General features: G+C 53.5%; 1 long non-coding RNA gene and 1 other non-coding gene across 2 annotated transcripts; one reads left to right on the top strand and one right to left on the bottom strand.

Annotated features, from left to right (window-relative positions):
• Positions 1 to 352: 352 nt before the first annotated feature.
• On the top strand, positions 353 to 424 carry TRNAS-GGA. Its single transcript has one exon. It is a non-coding gene; the product is annotated as a tRNA-Ser (tRNA).
• Positions 425 to 1804: 1380 nt separating this feature from the next.
• Positions 1805 to 2810, bottom strand: LOC120865147. Its single transcript, XR_005721320.1, has 2 exons — positions 2612 to 2810; positions 1805 to 1946 (listed from the first exon to the last, which is right to left on the bottom strand). It is a non-coding gene; the product is annotated as an uncharacterized LOC120865147 (long non-coding RNA).
• Positions 2811 to 14806: the final 11996 nt, after the last annotated feature.

Raw genomic sequence — 14806 nt, 5'->3', positions numbered from 1 at the left:
GGGATATTCTCATGTCGATCACAACACATTTATGACCTAATAGGATCCTTGGCAGAGAAGGCAATGGCAACCCACTCCAGCGTCCTTGCCTGGAGAATCCCAGGGATGGAGGAGCCTGGTGGGCTGCTGTCTATGGGGTTGCACAGAGTCGGACACGACTGAAGCGACTTAGCAGCAGCAGCAGCAGCAGCAGGATACTTGGGATAATTCTGAGGGTCTATATCGCTGTCATTAAAAACAAAACAGACTAAAATTCAAGGACAATTCTGAATAATGGGAACTAGCCAAACATACAGGGGGAAAAATAAAAATGTAATCCTAAATGGCTTCTTTTTTTGTTTATTTCCCAGACTCTCTGGTGGCTCAGAGGTTAAAGCGTCTGCCTGGAATGCAGGAGACCCGGGTTCGATCCCTGGGTTGGGAAGATCCCCTGGAGAAGGAAATGGCAACCCACTCCAGTACTCTTTCCTGGAGAATCCCATGGAGGGAGGAGCCTGGTAGGCTACAGTCCATGGGGTCGCAAAGAGTTGGACACGACTGACGGACTTCACTTTCACTTTCAGCCCCCTAGACCATGAGCAACTCCAGCAATATGATCTTCCTCTGTTCCTACAGCCAAGAAGGGCAGGTGAAAGGTGAAAGCCTGGGGCCAAGCCAGTTGCTGAGCACATATCCTTGCACGAGGGGTGAATAATACACCCAGCTATCAGTCATATCTCCTTCTGCCTCCCAAACTCACTCAGTCCTTCTTGTGACCGGGGGCCCTTGCTCGAGCCTCCTCCTAGCTCCCAGCCCTTGCTCTCATCTTGCTCTTATCTTGCTCCAGATCCCAGCTGAGGACAAATGGACAGAAGACTCCTTTGCTGATTGCAAAACAAAGGCTATAAATATGAGACCACTAAAGTTAAGACGTGGCAATATCAGCCTAGATGAGAGAGCTGGCATGAGCTCCTGCACAGAAAATATTCATATGTTCAGGAACTAGCTCTAAAGCATCCCATGGACCCAGAAAATGTCCACAAGAGCACAAGCAAGGATGAGCAAAGATGCTCACTTCCAGGACAAGGTAGCACGGGTAAGGGTCCAGCTCGGAGCCCCTGCCCCACCCACTGTCCTCCGGTCAGGACCCCCAGTGGGGGCACTTCCATTTTGGAGGATGGTCAGCCCTGGCCCAAGACTATCCCCGCTCTATGCAGCCATGTGGCCAGCCTGCATCTACTGGCCCAGGATATTCTCCAGCCTCTTTCTAGACCCCTGTAGGAGAGAGTGTTCAAGTTAGGCCTGCCTGTGGCTGGTGTTGCTTATGTGTCAGGGCAGATGTGCTATGGTACAATCCAGTCATTCTTGAGGAAACCTCCTAAGCCCCTTTCTCTTCCTCCTGCCTGTTCTCAAGCCCCACTTTTGTTGAACATGTTATTCAACTTCTTTATTATCCAATTCAGCTTCCTCTGATAGAAGGGACCTCACTTTTATTGAACACCTACTATTTTCAGCCAGCTAAGGCCTGCAGGTTGAATTCAACCCACTGTCTGTTTGTCAATAAAGTTTTATTGGAACACAACCAGGTCCATGTTTTGTCTTTGGGCTCTTTCAGGCTACAACGTCAGATTTAAGTATTTGCGACAGAGACCGTATGGCCTGCAAAGCCCAAAATATTTACTATCTGACTCTTACAGAGAGATTTTGCCAATCACCCTGAACACTAGACCCTGATTTCTATTTGGAGAGAAGCCTCTGAAGCCTGGCAAAGTCAAGTAAAACCCACAGTTAGTAAGGAGGGGACACAAGCCTCAATCCACCACACTCTTGGCACTTGGCTTTATTTTGTGTCTTTGGTAGAACGAGCTGAGGGTGAACAGTTGCCTTGATCTTGTTTGGGCAGCTAGAACTATGGCTCTCAAACCAGCAAGATGTCTGGTAGCAGACTCCAGCTTTTCTCGGAAATCCTAATTAAAAGAAAAAGATAAATGACCTCCTAATTATCTCCCCAGATGCCCACATTAATCACCCAGATGACTAAGCCCCTCCTTTTACCCTTGGGTTTGTGACATAAAAGTCAATCAATCAATGAGCCCCTTTCATTTTCCCTCTGATCCAGGTATTAGGCATTTGGACCCCAAACCAATTGAGTAAGGGTAGGCCACACGCCCCTCAAAATCTTCTCCGGGAAAATCAGAGGATTCCCCACGGGCCGTGAGACTCAGCCTGAGGAAGCTGATGGAGAAAGGGCCTTAAGGGCATCCAGAACCTTTCAGACCTTCTCTAATCACCAGGGTTCCCCAGAAAACATGTGAGCTGGCACTAGGCTGCCTCTCACTCTCTCTGTTGGCTGCCAAGCCTCGGAATGCCCTTTCATGCTTGGAGAACCGGCCTTGGCCTGAGGCTCGGGGGACACAGGGTACAACCACTGCTGTCGAAGCTGAGCTGTGCACGCACAGCCCTTCAGTCTTTCTTCTCCTGTGCCCAGCAGGCCATGCCCTGTACTCCTCCAGCCAGCACTGGGAAGGGGCGGAGGCGGCAGCAGGGCAGTGGGGCCAGCGTGGCGGCAGCAGCAGCCTGGGCCCACACCCTCCCCACTAACCTCGGCAGCCACACCTGCCTTGATTCCTACCTGTTCTCCGAGCCCATGCACCAGGCTTCTTTGGCCCTGGCCTGATCCCTTCCAATAAATTCAACTTCTGCTAAAGCTGACTCAGGTCGGCAAAGAAACAGCTGGAAGAGATTAGACGTCCCTCCAAAGCGACACCAATAGTAACAGGTGGATCTGGGACTCAATCCCCCAGCTTCTCTGGACTGAATAGATCATGCCTTTCCTCTAGCTCACACTGCCTCACAAGGGGTCACACCACTTATTATAGAACCGTAGGAACTGGCCACCACCCAGGTAAGGCTGGGACTGTCTCATGTCCCTCCTCGCTCAGCTCCCAGCCAAGGCCTCCCTAACAAGGCTTTTCAGGTCCAGGGCAGCCTCTTGACCTAACTCCCGACTTCTTAGGAAACACAGTCAAATTTCTGGACTACCAGGTAGCTTCCAGAAATGAGAATGGAATTTTTAATCATGTTTGGAATGACGAAAGGAGGGATGGGCTTGGAAAGTACCAGTTAGCTTCAAGATGGGCAGCCTCACCCCCGGGCAACAGTCACGGAGGAGATGAGTGGGGGATCGGGTTCCTGGAGGGCCTGAGACCAGGACAAAGCATGGAGCACGCGAGCCTGTGGCGGCTTGTTGTCCTCCTAGAGCAGCATGAACAGGGCTTGGCCACGGGGTGGGTGGTGCAGGTCAGGAGCTGAGAGCGACCTGGGCAGAGGCCACAGTGGCTGCATGAGACAGTGCCTCTTGCTGGCACCCCAGCAGGGCCCCTGTGCATCAGGAGTCCTGGGACTGCAGAGTTTTTTTTAAGCCCTCTGAGCCTGAGTTGTGTGGACTGGACAGGTCTGGACCTTATATCATTCCTCTTGCTCTTGTCCAGACACTGTGGTCGGGGGAAGGGAGGCATTCTGGCTTCTAAGTTTGGGAACCCACGGCACTGATTTTGCGGTCCAAGGCCAGGCATCTGGGTCTATTGGATTTGACTACGTTCACTTGGGGTGCTCCCTCGAAAGATGAGCGTGACAGCTTCACGCTGAATACTTCACATAGTTACGTGATGGATTAGACATATATTGGCTGGTCTTCTAACCGTCTCATTTTTATATCACAAAAGTGAAAACAAATAGGCTTTTAAAAACAAATTCCTTTAACTTATCTTTGCAGAGAAACTTAAGAAATGATCACACTTCCTCAGGCCTCCAAGTTGCCTTCAAATTTCTGTTGGAAACTTGAAAGGGGGACTCGTGACGTCCTTGTCAGCCTGACCTGATTAACTCAACATTTTATTTAAATTGCAGTTAGCACCTGCCTCCAATTACTCGACTCTGGGCAGAGAGCAGAGTTCTGAATAAATGCTCGGCTGGGTTTTTGCACACATTACCCCAGGTGAAGGCTCGGCAGAGGAGGCGTCATCTGTCTTCATCAAGCCTGTGCTCCCGTGCTCTGACAGCGGCTGCTCAGGCGGTGATGAGGACGATTAGCACTGGGCGGCCGAGACGCTAACGACAGCCTCCGAGGTGGCCAGGGAGTGATTTGTCGTCATTACTGCTCCCCCAGTCACTGTCCCTAGGTTTACGTAGAGAACAAGGCTGCAAAGGCAAGGATGGGGGGAGGTTAATGGCAGCAATGATGCTGATGACGGGGATGAGGAGAGGAGGTGGCGGCCACCGACATGATGCCGATGAGCGCTGTCCCTTCAGGGGCATCTGCCGTGACCTGATTACCGCGGCCATCGTGTGGTCCAGATCCTCCCGGGCCACACCCACACCAACCCGGTGGGACTAGCTTCTTGGGTTCTCCTTCCATTTTCTAGCCAAGGAAATGAAGATGGGTGCACGATCACTTCCCCAGACAAATCCAGCCGTGTGTCTCGGCTTGGAAGCCCAACTGAAACGGCTTCAAAGCCTTGAGCGCTTGACCCTGCCCCTCATCTTCTGCCAGAAAGTGGCCCCTGGGCCAGTGCGGCTGGCTTTCTGCCGTCACAGAGAAGCAGGGGTGCTCGGTGACTCTGCTCACAAGCTGTCCCCTCAACCAACCGTTAGTTTCTTGATTCAAACAAAGCTAATTGTTTAGTGTACTCAGTGTAGTAGGGTGTGTGTGTGTGTGTGGGTGGGTGAGTGTGTGCATGTGTGTGTGCGCACACGCGTGTGTGTGTGCACGTGTGTGTGCACGTGTGTGTGGGTGTGGGTGTGTGCGAGCGTGTGTGCATGTGTGTGGGTGTGTGCGTGTGCGTGTGTGCACGTGTGTGGGGTGTGTGTGCATGCGTGTGTGTGCATGCGTGTGTGTGCATGTGCGTGTGTGCGCGTGCCTGTGTGCATGTGTGTGCGTGTGCGTGTGTGTGTGCGCGTGTGTGGGGTGTGTGTGCGTGCGTGCGTGTGTGTGCATGCGTGTGTGTGCATGTGCGTGTGTGTGTGTGCGCGTGTGTGTGTGTGCGTGTAGGGGGGTGTGGGTGTGGGGGGTGTGTGTGGGGGGAGTGTGGGGTTGTGTGTGTGGGGGGTGTGTGTGTGTGTGTGAGGGTGTGTGGGTGTGGGTGTAGGGGTGTGTGTGTATGTGTGTGTGTCTCTGCATTTAGAGCTGGAACACTGGGAAGACTGTGGAATGAGTGAAAAATGTCATGATTCCTGGGAACAACAGAGGTTGGAGGCAGAGCTTTGCTTTCAACACTGTGACCTTGGGCAACTCACCCCCTGACTAACACCTGCCTCAGAGCCATGCCCAGGAACGAAGCCCCAGGGCTCAACTCTACCACTAAGGACGTGAAGAGCTTTCTCTAATCTTCCAGGCATGAGGAGCTAAGCTTCCCATCAGCTTCAGAGCACCGCTGGCCCCACCTCCTATCTCTGCCCACCCTCTCTTCTCCTAAGCCATTTCCACTGACCTAGTTGTACCTTCCTTACACTTTATCTAGACCACTGCTCCTGAAGCAGTCTTGCTGAAATGCAGGCTGTGTCATTTCCCTGCAGAAAGTCGCTTAAGAGCTCTTGTCTCCAACCGAGCAGAGCGAAGCCTCTCAGGGCATGGGGCAAGGCACCTTACCTCTGCCCTTACTTAGCCCCTGGCCTCCTTTTGCTACTTCAGTCGCACTGAACCACTGGAAACTCCACAAACCTGCCTGAGGGCTCCACCACCTGCACGCCTCAACACCAACTACTCCCTGGCTTGGAAGGATCTTACTGCTTTTATTTATCCATCAATTATCAGCCGATATCTAGGTGCTCTGTGCCCACCTCAACCCATCCGCCTAATACCAACCCTAATACCATGCTTTCTGCCTGCCGCTTCCCGCATCCATGTGTCTCTCAGCACCCCCAGTCCAGAGGGGCCCAATATAGGCACTGTGGCGCACGCACGCCTCACGTCTGCCCGGCGCGTGCCTTCTCAGGGCTCCCGGCTCCCGACTCGCCCTGGGGCACCCTTGCATCACGTGCTGCCACGTGTTCGCTAGCACGTTCTCCTCAACACTGTGTGAATGGCTTTGGAATTGCCTGTGCCCCCTTCTTCATCCTCAAAATAGTCACGGGATGCTTACCTCCCAGCTTCTGATTTCCTTTTAATAAAAAGACCCCCTCTGGAGAACCAGAACCGTAACAAAGAAGCAAATGAATGAAAAGATAATAGAATCAAGTCTGAAACCCTTACCACGCTTCACTCAGGGAGAGATGTCCCAGGGTGTCCTCTCAGCCAAGTGACATCCAGTAAGCTGTCCATGACCACCATGACCAAGGCCATGACCTTGATCACCTTGCCAACTGATACTCGGTATACAGTTTCCTGGGAATGAGCCACAGAACCACCCCCTTCTCAGTGCAGAGGTAATTTCCAAGATCCATCAGAACCAGTTCCTGTAAGAAGGGCCACTTCTGTATTATCCCCTATATGGAGTCCAGCTTCTCAAGACATCCCTGGGGGACGGGGTCCTGGGAGGGACTACAACTCCAAAGTCAGAAGGCTCTTTCAAAGTCTTGGCAGCCCTCTCCTCTGGCTGCCTCACTCCAGGAGGTACAGAGCCACCCAGATGAAGTGCCCCCAGGAAACAGATGCATCGGCTCCCTCCCTTTACCCCTGCTGTGTGGGCAGAATCATCCACTCAACCACTACACTGGATGGGTTCCGGGCCCTTCTCTTTTTCTCTCAGGCTCTTCTAGGGACACCACCTCTGTGGGGCCTGAGCAACCCTGAAGAGGCCCCATGCTCTCATTCGAGCAGTTCCACCTCTATGGATACAGCGAGCATAAGGAGCGGGCTTCTAGCAGCCTTGATTCACACTGAACCTTGTCTTCATCCCCTGGCCCCACCCAATCGGAGTAGCAGAGCCTTGCCCCCCAGACCATTTCACATCCTTGAACTCAAGCCACAGTAGATTTGGTGATATGCAATGGTCTCGGGAGGGGAAGGCAATGGCACCCCACTCCAGTACTCCTGCCTGGAAAATCCCATGGACGGAGGAGCTTGGTGGGCTGCAGTCCATGGGGTCTCGGAGGGTCGGACACGACTGAGCAACTTCACTTTGACTTTTCACTTTCACTTTTCACTTTCATGCATTGGAGAAGGAAATGGCAACCCACTCCAGTGTTCTTGCCTGGAGAATCCCAGGGACGGGGGAGCCTGGTGAGCTGCTGTCTATGGGGTCGCACAGAGTCAGACACGACTGAAATGACTTAGCAATGGTCTCAGGGGCTGTGCTTATAGAAGGCCCAGCCAGGGACCCCTGCTCAGCTTGTCCCTGACACTCCCCAGGGGGCCCTTCCCACCTCCCTCTACATCTCTAGCCCCATCTCCTCTGGCACCAGACCTGCATTTCAATCCAGAAGTTCCAAGGGCAGTTCAAACTCACCATGTCCCAAACTGAACTCATTACTGGGTCTTCCAAACTCACTCGTGTTCCTTGCTCCAAAGAATGACATCACCACCACCCAGTCCCTTTGCCAGAAACCTGGGACTCATTTGAGATGTCTACTCTTCCAGTGAGTTCACATTTACCTAATTTTTCTCAGATCCAGCCACCCACTGACCTTCCCACTGCACTTTCCCTAACTCAGACTCTCATCATCTTTGGTCTGGATTATTCATGCACCAGCCTTCTAACTGGTTGAATTCTAATCTGGATCCCTTCCAATTCACCCTCGACACAGTACAAGAAGCTGTTCCTAAACGTCCAACATGAACGTCAGTGGTTTCCCATACATTTCAAGGAAAGTAAACTTGCTAACCTGGCTTTGCACCTGCTTCCCTAACTTGGTGCCTTTCTTCGCTTTCCTGCGCTCTTAACTCTCTTTTTATTTCCCTGTGACCCACTTTGTCCTCCACCCCCACCGCTGAGCATGCTATAGGAAAATGACTGTCAAACTTAAGGGTGCATCAAAAGCATCTGTAAGGACCTGCTGAAGCACAATGCTGGGGTCGCTCCCGTTCACGGTTTTTGATGAGTGAGTCTGGATAGTATCTGAAAATTTGCATTTCCAACTTTAAATCTTCTTAGTGATGATGCTGGCGGCCACATTTATAGAAGCACTGCCCCAGGGCTTCAGCGAACACTCAGAAAGGACTCAGTTCAGTTCAGTTCAGTTCAGTCGCTCAGTCGTGTCCGACTCTTTGCGACCCCATGAATCGCAGCACGCCAGGCTTCCCTGTCGTTCACCAACTCCCGGAGTTCACTCAGACTCACGTCCATCGAGTCAGTGATGCCATCCAGCCATCTCATCCTCTGTCGTCCCCTTCTCCTCCTGCCCCCAATCCCTCCCAGCATCAGTCTTTTCCAATGAGTCAACTCTTCGCATGAGGTGGTCAAAGTACTGGAGTTTCAGCTTTAGCATCATTCCTTCCAAAGAAATCCCAGGGCTGATCTCCTTCAGAATGGACTGGTTGGATCTCCTTGTAGTCCAATGGACTCTCAAGAGTCTTCTCCAACACCACAATTCAAAAGCATCAATTCTTCAGCACTCAGCCTTCTTCACAGTCCAACTCTCACATCCATACATGACCACAGGAAAAACCATAACCTTGACTAGATGGACCTTAGTTGGCAAAGTAATGTCTCTGCTTTTGAATATACTATCTAGGTTGGTCATAACTTTTCTTCCAAGGAGTAAGCGTCTTTTAATTTCATGGCTGCAATCACCATCTGCAGTGATTTAGCAAATGTCAATTGAGCGAATGGGTTGCATACATGCTAACCGACTAAAGTTTTTCAGCCTATCTATCACGAGGACTCTATTGATCAGGTCTTACATGTATAAGTGATCTCGGGTGGAATTTCTGAATAAGTTAAAAGAGACAAACTACATCCTGCCCTCTCCACACTCTGGAGGAGCCATCTGAGTTTCTACGATTGGAGCCTCACTGTGTGCCTGGAGGAGTCAATATCTTTCCCAGGCACAGGGATGGGAACTGGAGGGTCTAGGCCTGGGATCTGTCACTGCATTCCTGTTACACTATTTGGAATTCTTTATAGACTGGAGAGCTTACAACAGCATCATCAAAACACGCTTTTGTGATTTTCCAATAGCCCTGATTCCTGCTACTATGTCCTGTTCCCATTTCCAGTCTACTGCCAAGCTTGGAGGACAAAAGCCAGCAAGCCTCAGAGCTCTCAAATGCTCACAGCAGTCCCTTCTCATGGAGGGAGTTTGGAGAATGGAAAACAGGATGTGAAAGACCCAGAAAATGCTCGACAAGATTCTTTAGTGAGCCAGCCTGTAACCAGACAAGCAGGAATTGTGCAGACACCATGCCTGCCAGAGTCATGATCAGTTTAAACAAGACCTCAATGTCCAGAACAGCCATGCCAGCCACCAAGGTCCCCCTGCTTCACTCATCAGATGCCCTGAGCCCCAAGCTGGTCCACTCTGACTGTGAGGCAGTAAACCTAACCGGAGGAACATCTGTTATCTCATGCCTCAGTTTAGCTTCACTCCAGGTGCTGCCAACCACCCTGGGACTTCACAGAGGATGTGCAGGTGTGGCTGCTGTATCCATGGCAGCATGCCCCCTGGGTGCCACACAGCAGTCACTGTGGGAACCCTTTCCCTGGCCTGAGATTTGGTGCTGAACTCTGGGCAAAGGGCGCTTCCCAGGTGGGGCAGTGGTAAGAAATCTGCCTGCCAGAGCAGAAGATACAAGAGACGCAGGTTCAGTCCTTGTGTCGGGAGGATCCCCTGGAGTAGGAAAGGGTAATACCTTCCGGTATTCTTGCTTGGAGAATCCCCGTGGACAGAGGAGCCTGGGGGGGCTACAAAGAGGGGGTCACAAAGAGTCAGACATGACTGAGTGACTGAGAACCTGAGACAGCACTTGGGCAAGGGAAGCCCTCCCCAGGGGACTGTTTCAGCCCACTCTCCCTCCTCCAGGTAACCCCCGATGACTTCACCACAGAAGGAGGCATCGCCCCTGTGCTCCCTGCTTTCTCTTTCCTAATGCTTGGGAGTTCGCTGTGCCTCAGGATGGCACCCGGATCACACACCAGTGTGTCTGGAACACCGCCATGGAGGGGATGAATGTAGGAGGTGAGGTTGGTGAAGAAGGCTGCAGGCTTGCACCGTTCCAGCACCAGCTCTCCACATCGATGGGGTGCCTACAACTCTATTTATTTCTGATGCCAACTGCCTGATGTCAGAGCAGACCCCACACGATAAGGACTTGGTCCCCCAGGACTTCCTCTGCTGTCGATGCCAGCCCCAAGTTGGCAGGCGTCCCTAGGCTACCCGCACTTCTGCTCAGCAGGCCACACACTGGGGATTCTCGTGAGCCACTCCCCAGGTTTGATACTTTGCTAGAACAACACAGAGACCTTGGGAAAATCCTGTGGTGACTAATACAGTTTTCAGAGGCCGCAAATAGACAACCAGCAGAAGAGTTCAGGACAAGATCGGGTGGGGGCGCAGGGCTGCCAGGGGTCCCTCCCAACACACCCACATGTTCACCAGCCCACAGACTCTTCAGGCTGCCTTGGTTCAGGATCTCTTCTTCGGGTTTCATCACATAGAGAGATTGAGCAGATCACTGCTCAGCCCCCCATGCCCAACCTCCAGGGGTCAGAACTGGTAGGACTGAAAGTTCTCAACTTCTAATCTCTTGCTTGGTCTTTCTGATGGCCATCCACACACCCCGCCCCATCACCACAGTTTCAGGAAACTGTCTTGAGGGCCCACCAGGGTGCCATGTGTCTCTGAGACATAATGTCAGGTACGGTCAAGATGCTCTTTACAAATAACCAAAGACACTCCTATGCTCAGGAAATTCCAAAGGTTTTAGAGCTGTGTACCAGGAACTGGGGGCAAAGTCCAAATGAATGTCTAAATTTATCTTACCTCAAGGCCCCAAAGACAAATGTAGTGGGGTTCCTTCCCTTGCAAGGTGGCCTCCCGGGTTCCACCCACAGCCTGCACATTCCTACTCCTTGATCCCCTGGCAAGGCCCATCCAAAGCAGAGGCAGGAGCCCCACTGTGGCTCACGGCTCAGACGCAGACCGCCCAGGCTGCTGGGATGCTGGGGTGGGGCGCAGGCTGCAGAGGCAGGCAGGGGCCAGAGGGCCTGGGCCTTCAGGGCCCGGAGAGACGCGCTAAGGCGCCCCCACTTTAGATTCTAAGTGGCAAGCAGCCCCGGGAGCAGAGGTGCTGCGAGTGCAGAAAGGCCTCTTTCCTGCTGCGTGGGGACCATTCCTGGTGGGACACAGGGCATGGCTTCAGGGCAGGCTCCCACTGACGCTCTCGTGCGTGGAACTGGGCAGCTGAAGCCTGAGAGATGTGATCCTGGAGCTGGGACACCGACTAGGGAAACGTCCCCCTGTTCAGGCAGAGCGGTGGGGAGCAGAGGGAAGGGATTCCAGTGTTTCAGTCAGAAAGCCAGGCTCAGCTGGACAAACACTGTCGACTCCAGGTATCCAGCATGGGGCTCTGTGACAGGCCCTGGGGGCACAGAAGTGGGAAAGGAAGGGTGGCAGCGGCAGCTTCCTTGCAGACAGGCTGAGGACGAGGAAAAGGGATGCTGAGCCTGGGTGGACAGGGCCAGGGGAACAGAGACCCTCACACGGAGGCCTGAGCCGGGCTCCCGCCCTCCCCCAGGGCAGCACGTGGTCTTCTGTTGGCCGAGTGAGCCTGGGCGGCCCCCTCCCTGCCCTTCCTATGCTGTCCCTTCCTGGGGTAAGGTGGCTCCGTCATCAGGCCTCGCGCAGGAGTTAGCCAGGCAGCCTGCCCTGCACACCTGGCTCAGAGGTGGGTGCAGATCAGGTGTCCCCCCCACCCCAGCGGCGCTTGCTCAGGCCGGGGCTGGGTCCTGGTCACCCTCCCGTCCAGCCACCTTTGCTCATCTCAGGCAACTCAGGGGAAGCCTGGATTCCCTGACTAGGGGACTCCAGAGTCTTGAGAAACGCAGAGGAATCAGCCTGCCTCTCCCCCTCCCCCAGCCCTCACCCCCAAACTCCCCAAGAGCTCCTTCCCAGCTCCATCGCCTCTGAGCCCAGTCTGCCTGTGTGTGTCCCACTGGAAAGGGTCCTGCCTTGCTAGACTCAGGACTTCAGAACTGTGTCAGGGGCTCAAAGGGCAGCTCACATGGCAGAAACTAGCAGCTGTGGGAACAAGCTGGGCAACCCTAGGGCATGCCCATGGCTTCTTCCCCTTCAAGAAAGAGGCCATTACCGTCCACTCATTCTGCTCTGGGCTCCCAAGCCCTACAGTCACCCCCACCCCAGCAGACAGAGGAAGAGCAAAGCCCTGATTACACAAGCCCCTCCGCCATCTGGCCTCAGTCTTCTCTTGGTCCACAACCCCTGATACACCCACAACTTCCCTGCCCTGCCCCCAGCACAACCCCCTCCACTGAGCCCGGGGCAGGACCAAGGTGGGCCCATAGCAAGGAATGAAGGCACTCCAGGTTTCCTTCGCCTCCCGGCTGTGTGGCCCTCGGCAGTTGCTGAACCTCTAAACCTCAGTGTCCTCACTGGACAGGTTATTTGTGAAGATCCAAGTCAGTATTGCATGAAAAGTGCTTTCACAGTGCAAATGAAGGCTTCCTTCCTCCCAGAAATTAACAAGTGCAGCGCTGGGAAGTGGAATATTAAGCCCATCCTCAAATAGAATTCGGGTGGGTCTGATGGCAGCAATTTCCGGATGAGGCTCATTTGTTGGACACAGACTTCTGCCTGGGAGCACAGCTGGGAGCGCAGACCTGACCCGCAGCAAAGACTCCCCCGGCTCTGGCGCTGACCTGCGGCTGCACAGGCAAGCAGCGCCACCTACTGGATGTAGTTGCCACCACGAGTCAGTACGCAGTTTTACGGGGTGGGTGTCGTGTGGCACCCTCCTATCCCACCTCTCTCACGCGTGACAGGCACACATACACCACAGCGAACACTTACCACAGCCCTTAGCCACACCTGCACCCACACACGGATGTTTCCCAGTCTCCACCTTGCTGGGTCTCGCCTTGGGGCCGGCCATCAGCAGCTAGAAAACAATGCTTCCTTTTTCTATCCAGAAACTGATTCTGGGACTTGTGGGGACAGCCAAACTGTCTGAAAGGGAAATGGGGTGAGGTCACACTCGCTACGGGCCTGGCGCTGCCAGGCCTCAGGCCGTGACGTAGGTGTCACCATCACTCAGAAAGGACGACCTGCCCAAGCCCGCCTGGCCAGGGAGGGGCTCCAAACCCCGGGCCCTGAGCGGATGCCGCTGCTCCTCTGAGCTCCACACACTACTGCATTTTCTAAAATGTTGCTACGGAGCCTGCAACTTCCTTCTGGAACTAATATTTTTATTTGTGCTTGGCCCAGCATTCTATTTTTGGTCCCAAGATGATTTTCTAAGTGACAACAGAACCCCAGTTCTCAATGCCCATTGCTAACCCTACCTTGTGCTCAGCCTCCTCCTGACAATGGGGTGTGAATGTGAACGTGTACATGTACATGTATGTGGTTTGGTAAGAGTGTGTGTGTGTGTGTGTGTGTGTGTGGTTTGTGTACCTCTGAATGTGTGTACATATGTGTACATGCAGTATTGTGATACGTGTGTGGTATGAGTGTGTGGAGGGTGGGGTGGGGTTCGTGGCACAACGGCTGCAGTCAGAGGCGGGTGGGGTCATTGGCTCTGGGTATCCTGGGTATCCCATCTGCTTTGTGTAATTCCTCTCCTTGAACAGAAGGTGCCCCTAGTCACTTGCTTCTAATGAAGAGAATATGGGAAAATGATGTGATGTCACTTCCAAAATTGTTACAAAAAAGACTCTGGGTCCCATCCTGAGTGCCCACTCTTGCTTTCTCGCTTACTTGTTCTGAAGGAAACCAGCTGCCAGGCCCTGAGCTACCTTATGGAGAGGCCTATGTGACAAGGAACCTCTCAAGAAGGGCTTCAGCCAGCAAACAGGGGGTAAGTGAAGGGTGCCAGCATCACTGGGCAAGCTTGGAGGCAGGCCCGCCCCAGTCGAGCCTGAGATGATACCACAGCCCCTGGCAACACCTGACTGAAGCCTGTGAGAGACCTCAGCCAGGGGCCAGCCAAGTGACACTTGGATTCCTGCCCCACACAACTGTGAGGTGATAAATGTTGTTTAAATCACCAAATTTGGAGTCATTTGCTGTGCAGCCTTAGATAACTAACACCTGGACCTTTCCTTTGCCTTTCTGGGTGCCAGTTTCCCTGCTATAAAATAGGCATTGGATCAGAGGACATGTTTAGCACAGTGCCTGGCACGAAGCAGAGACTCAACAAAAGTTTCCTTTTTCCTTTCCACACCGCAGCCTGGCTTGGTGTATCATTCCCCCAAACAGCTTGAAGTGATGGAAAACCCTAAGTCAGACCCTGTTTGCAGGCTGGAGGCTGACGGAGAGCCCACCCCTTCCCAGCTGGCGACCGGAGAGCAGATTGCCATCTCTGGAGAATCAGGACCTGGCAGCCCAGCCACGCGGAGAGCAGATCTGATGGGGTCAGCATGGGCCTCCCTCCGCTGAGTGGGGCTGTGGGTCGCCTCCAGCCACAGACGCCCTGACCTCTGCCCTTACTGCAGGGAGCAGGACCCTCTCCAGGCTGAGGAGAGGGCCGGGGCTCCAGCACTCTGATGGCTGCTGGGAGTCCTCTGGACCAGGTGCTAACAGCCCCAATAGCGGGCTGACTGCCTTTCTCCCAGGGAGCCCAGGGACGCACTCAGTCACCACCCACAGCTGTGGGAGGTGCGCTTGTCCAGCTGCTGCTGCCCCAGCTGCACTCAGGCACCTCCAAGCCCTCCGT

The sequence above is a fragment of the Oryx dammah genome, unplaced genomic scaffold (assembly GCF_014754425.2).
Source record: "Oryx dammah isolate SB20612 unplaced genomic scaffold, SCBI_Odam_1.1 HiC_scaffold_6, whole genome shotgun sequence".
NCBI classification, from domain to species: Eukaryota; Metazoa; Chordata; class Mammalia; order Artiodactyla; family Bovidae; genus Oryx; species Oryx dammah.
Note: the sequence above shows the minus strand (reverse complement) of the source record. Positions and strands in the feature narration are given on the sequence as shown.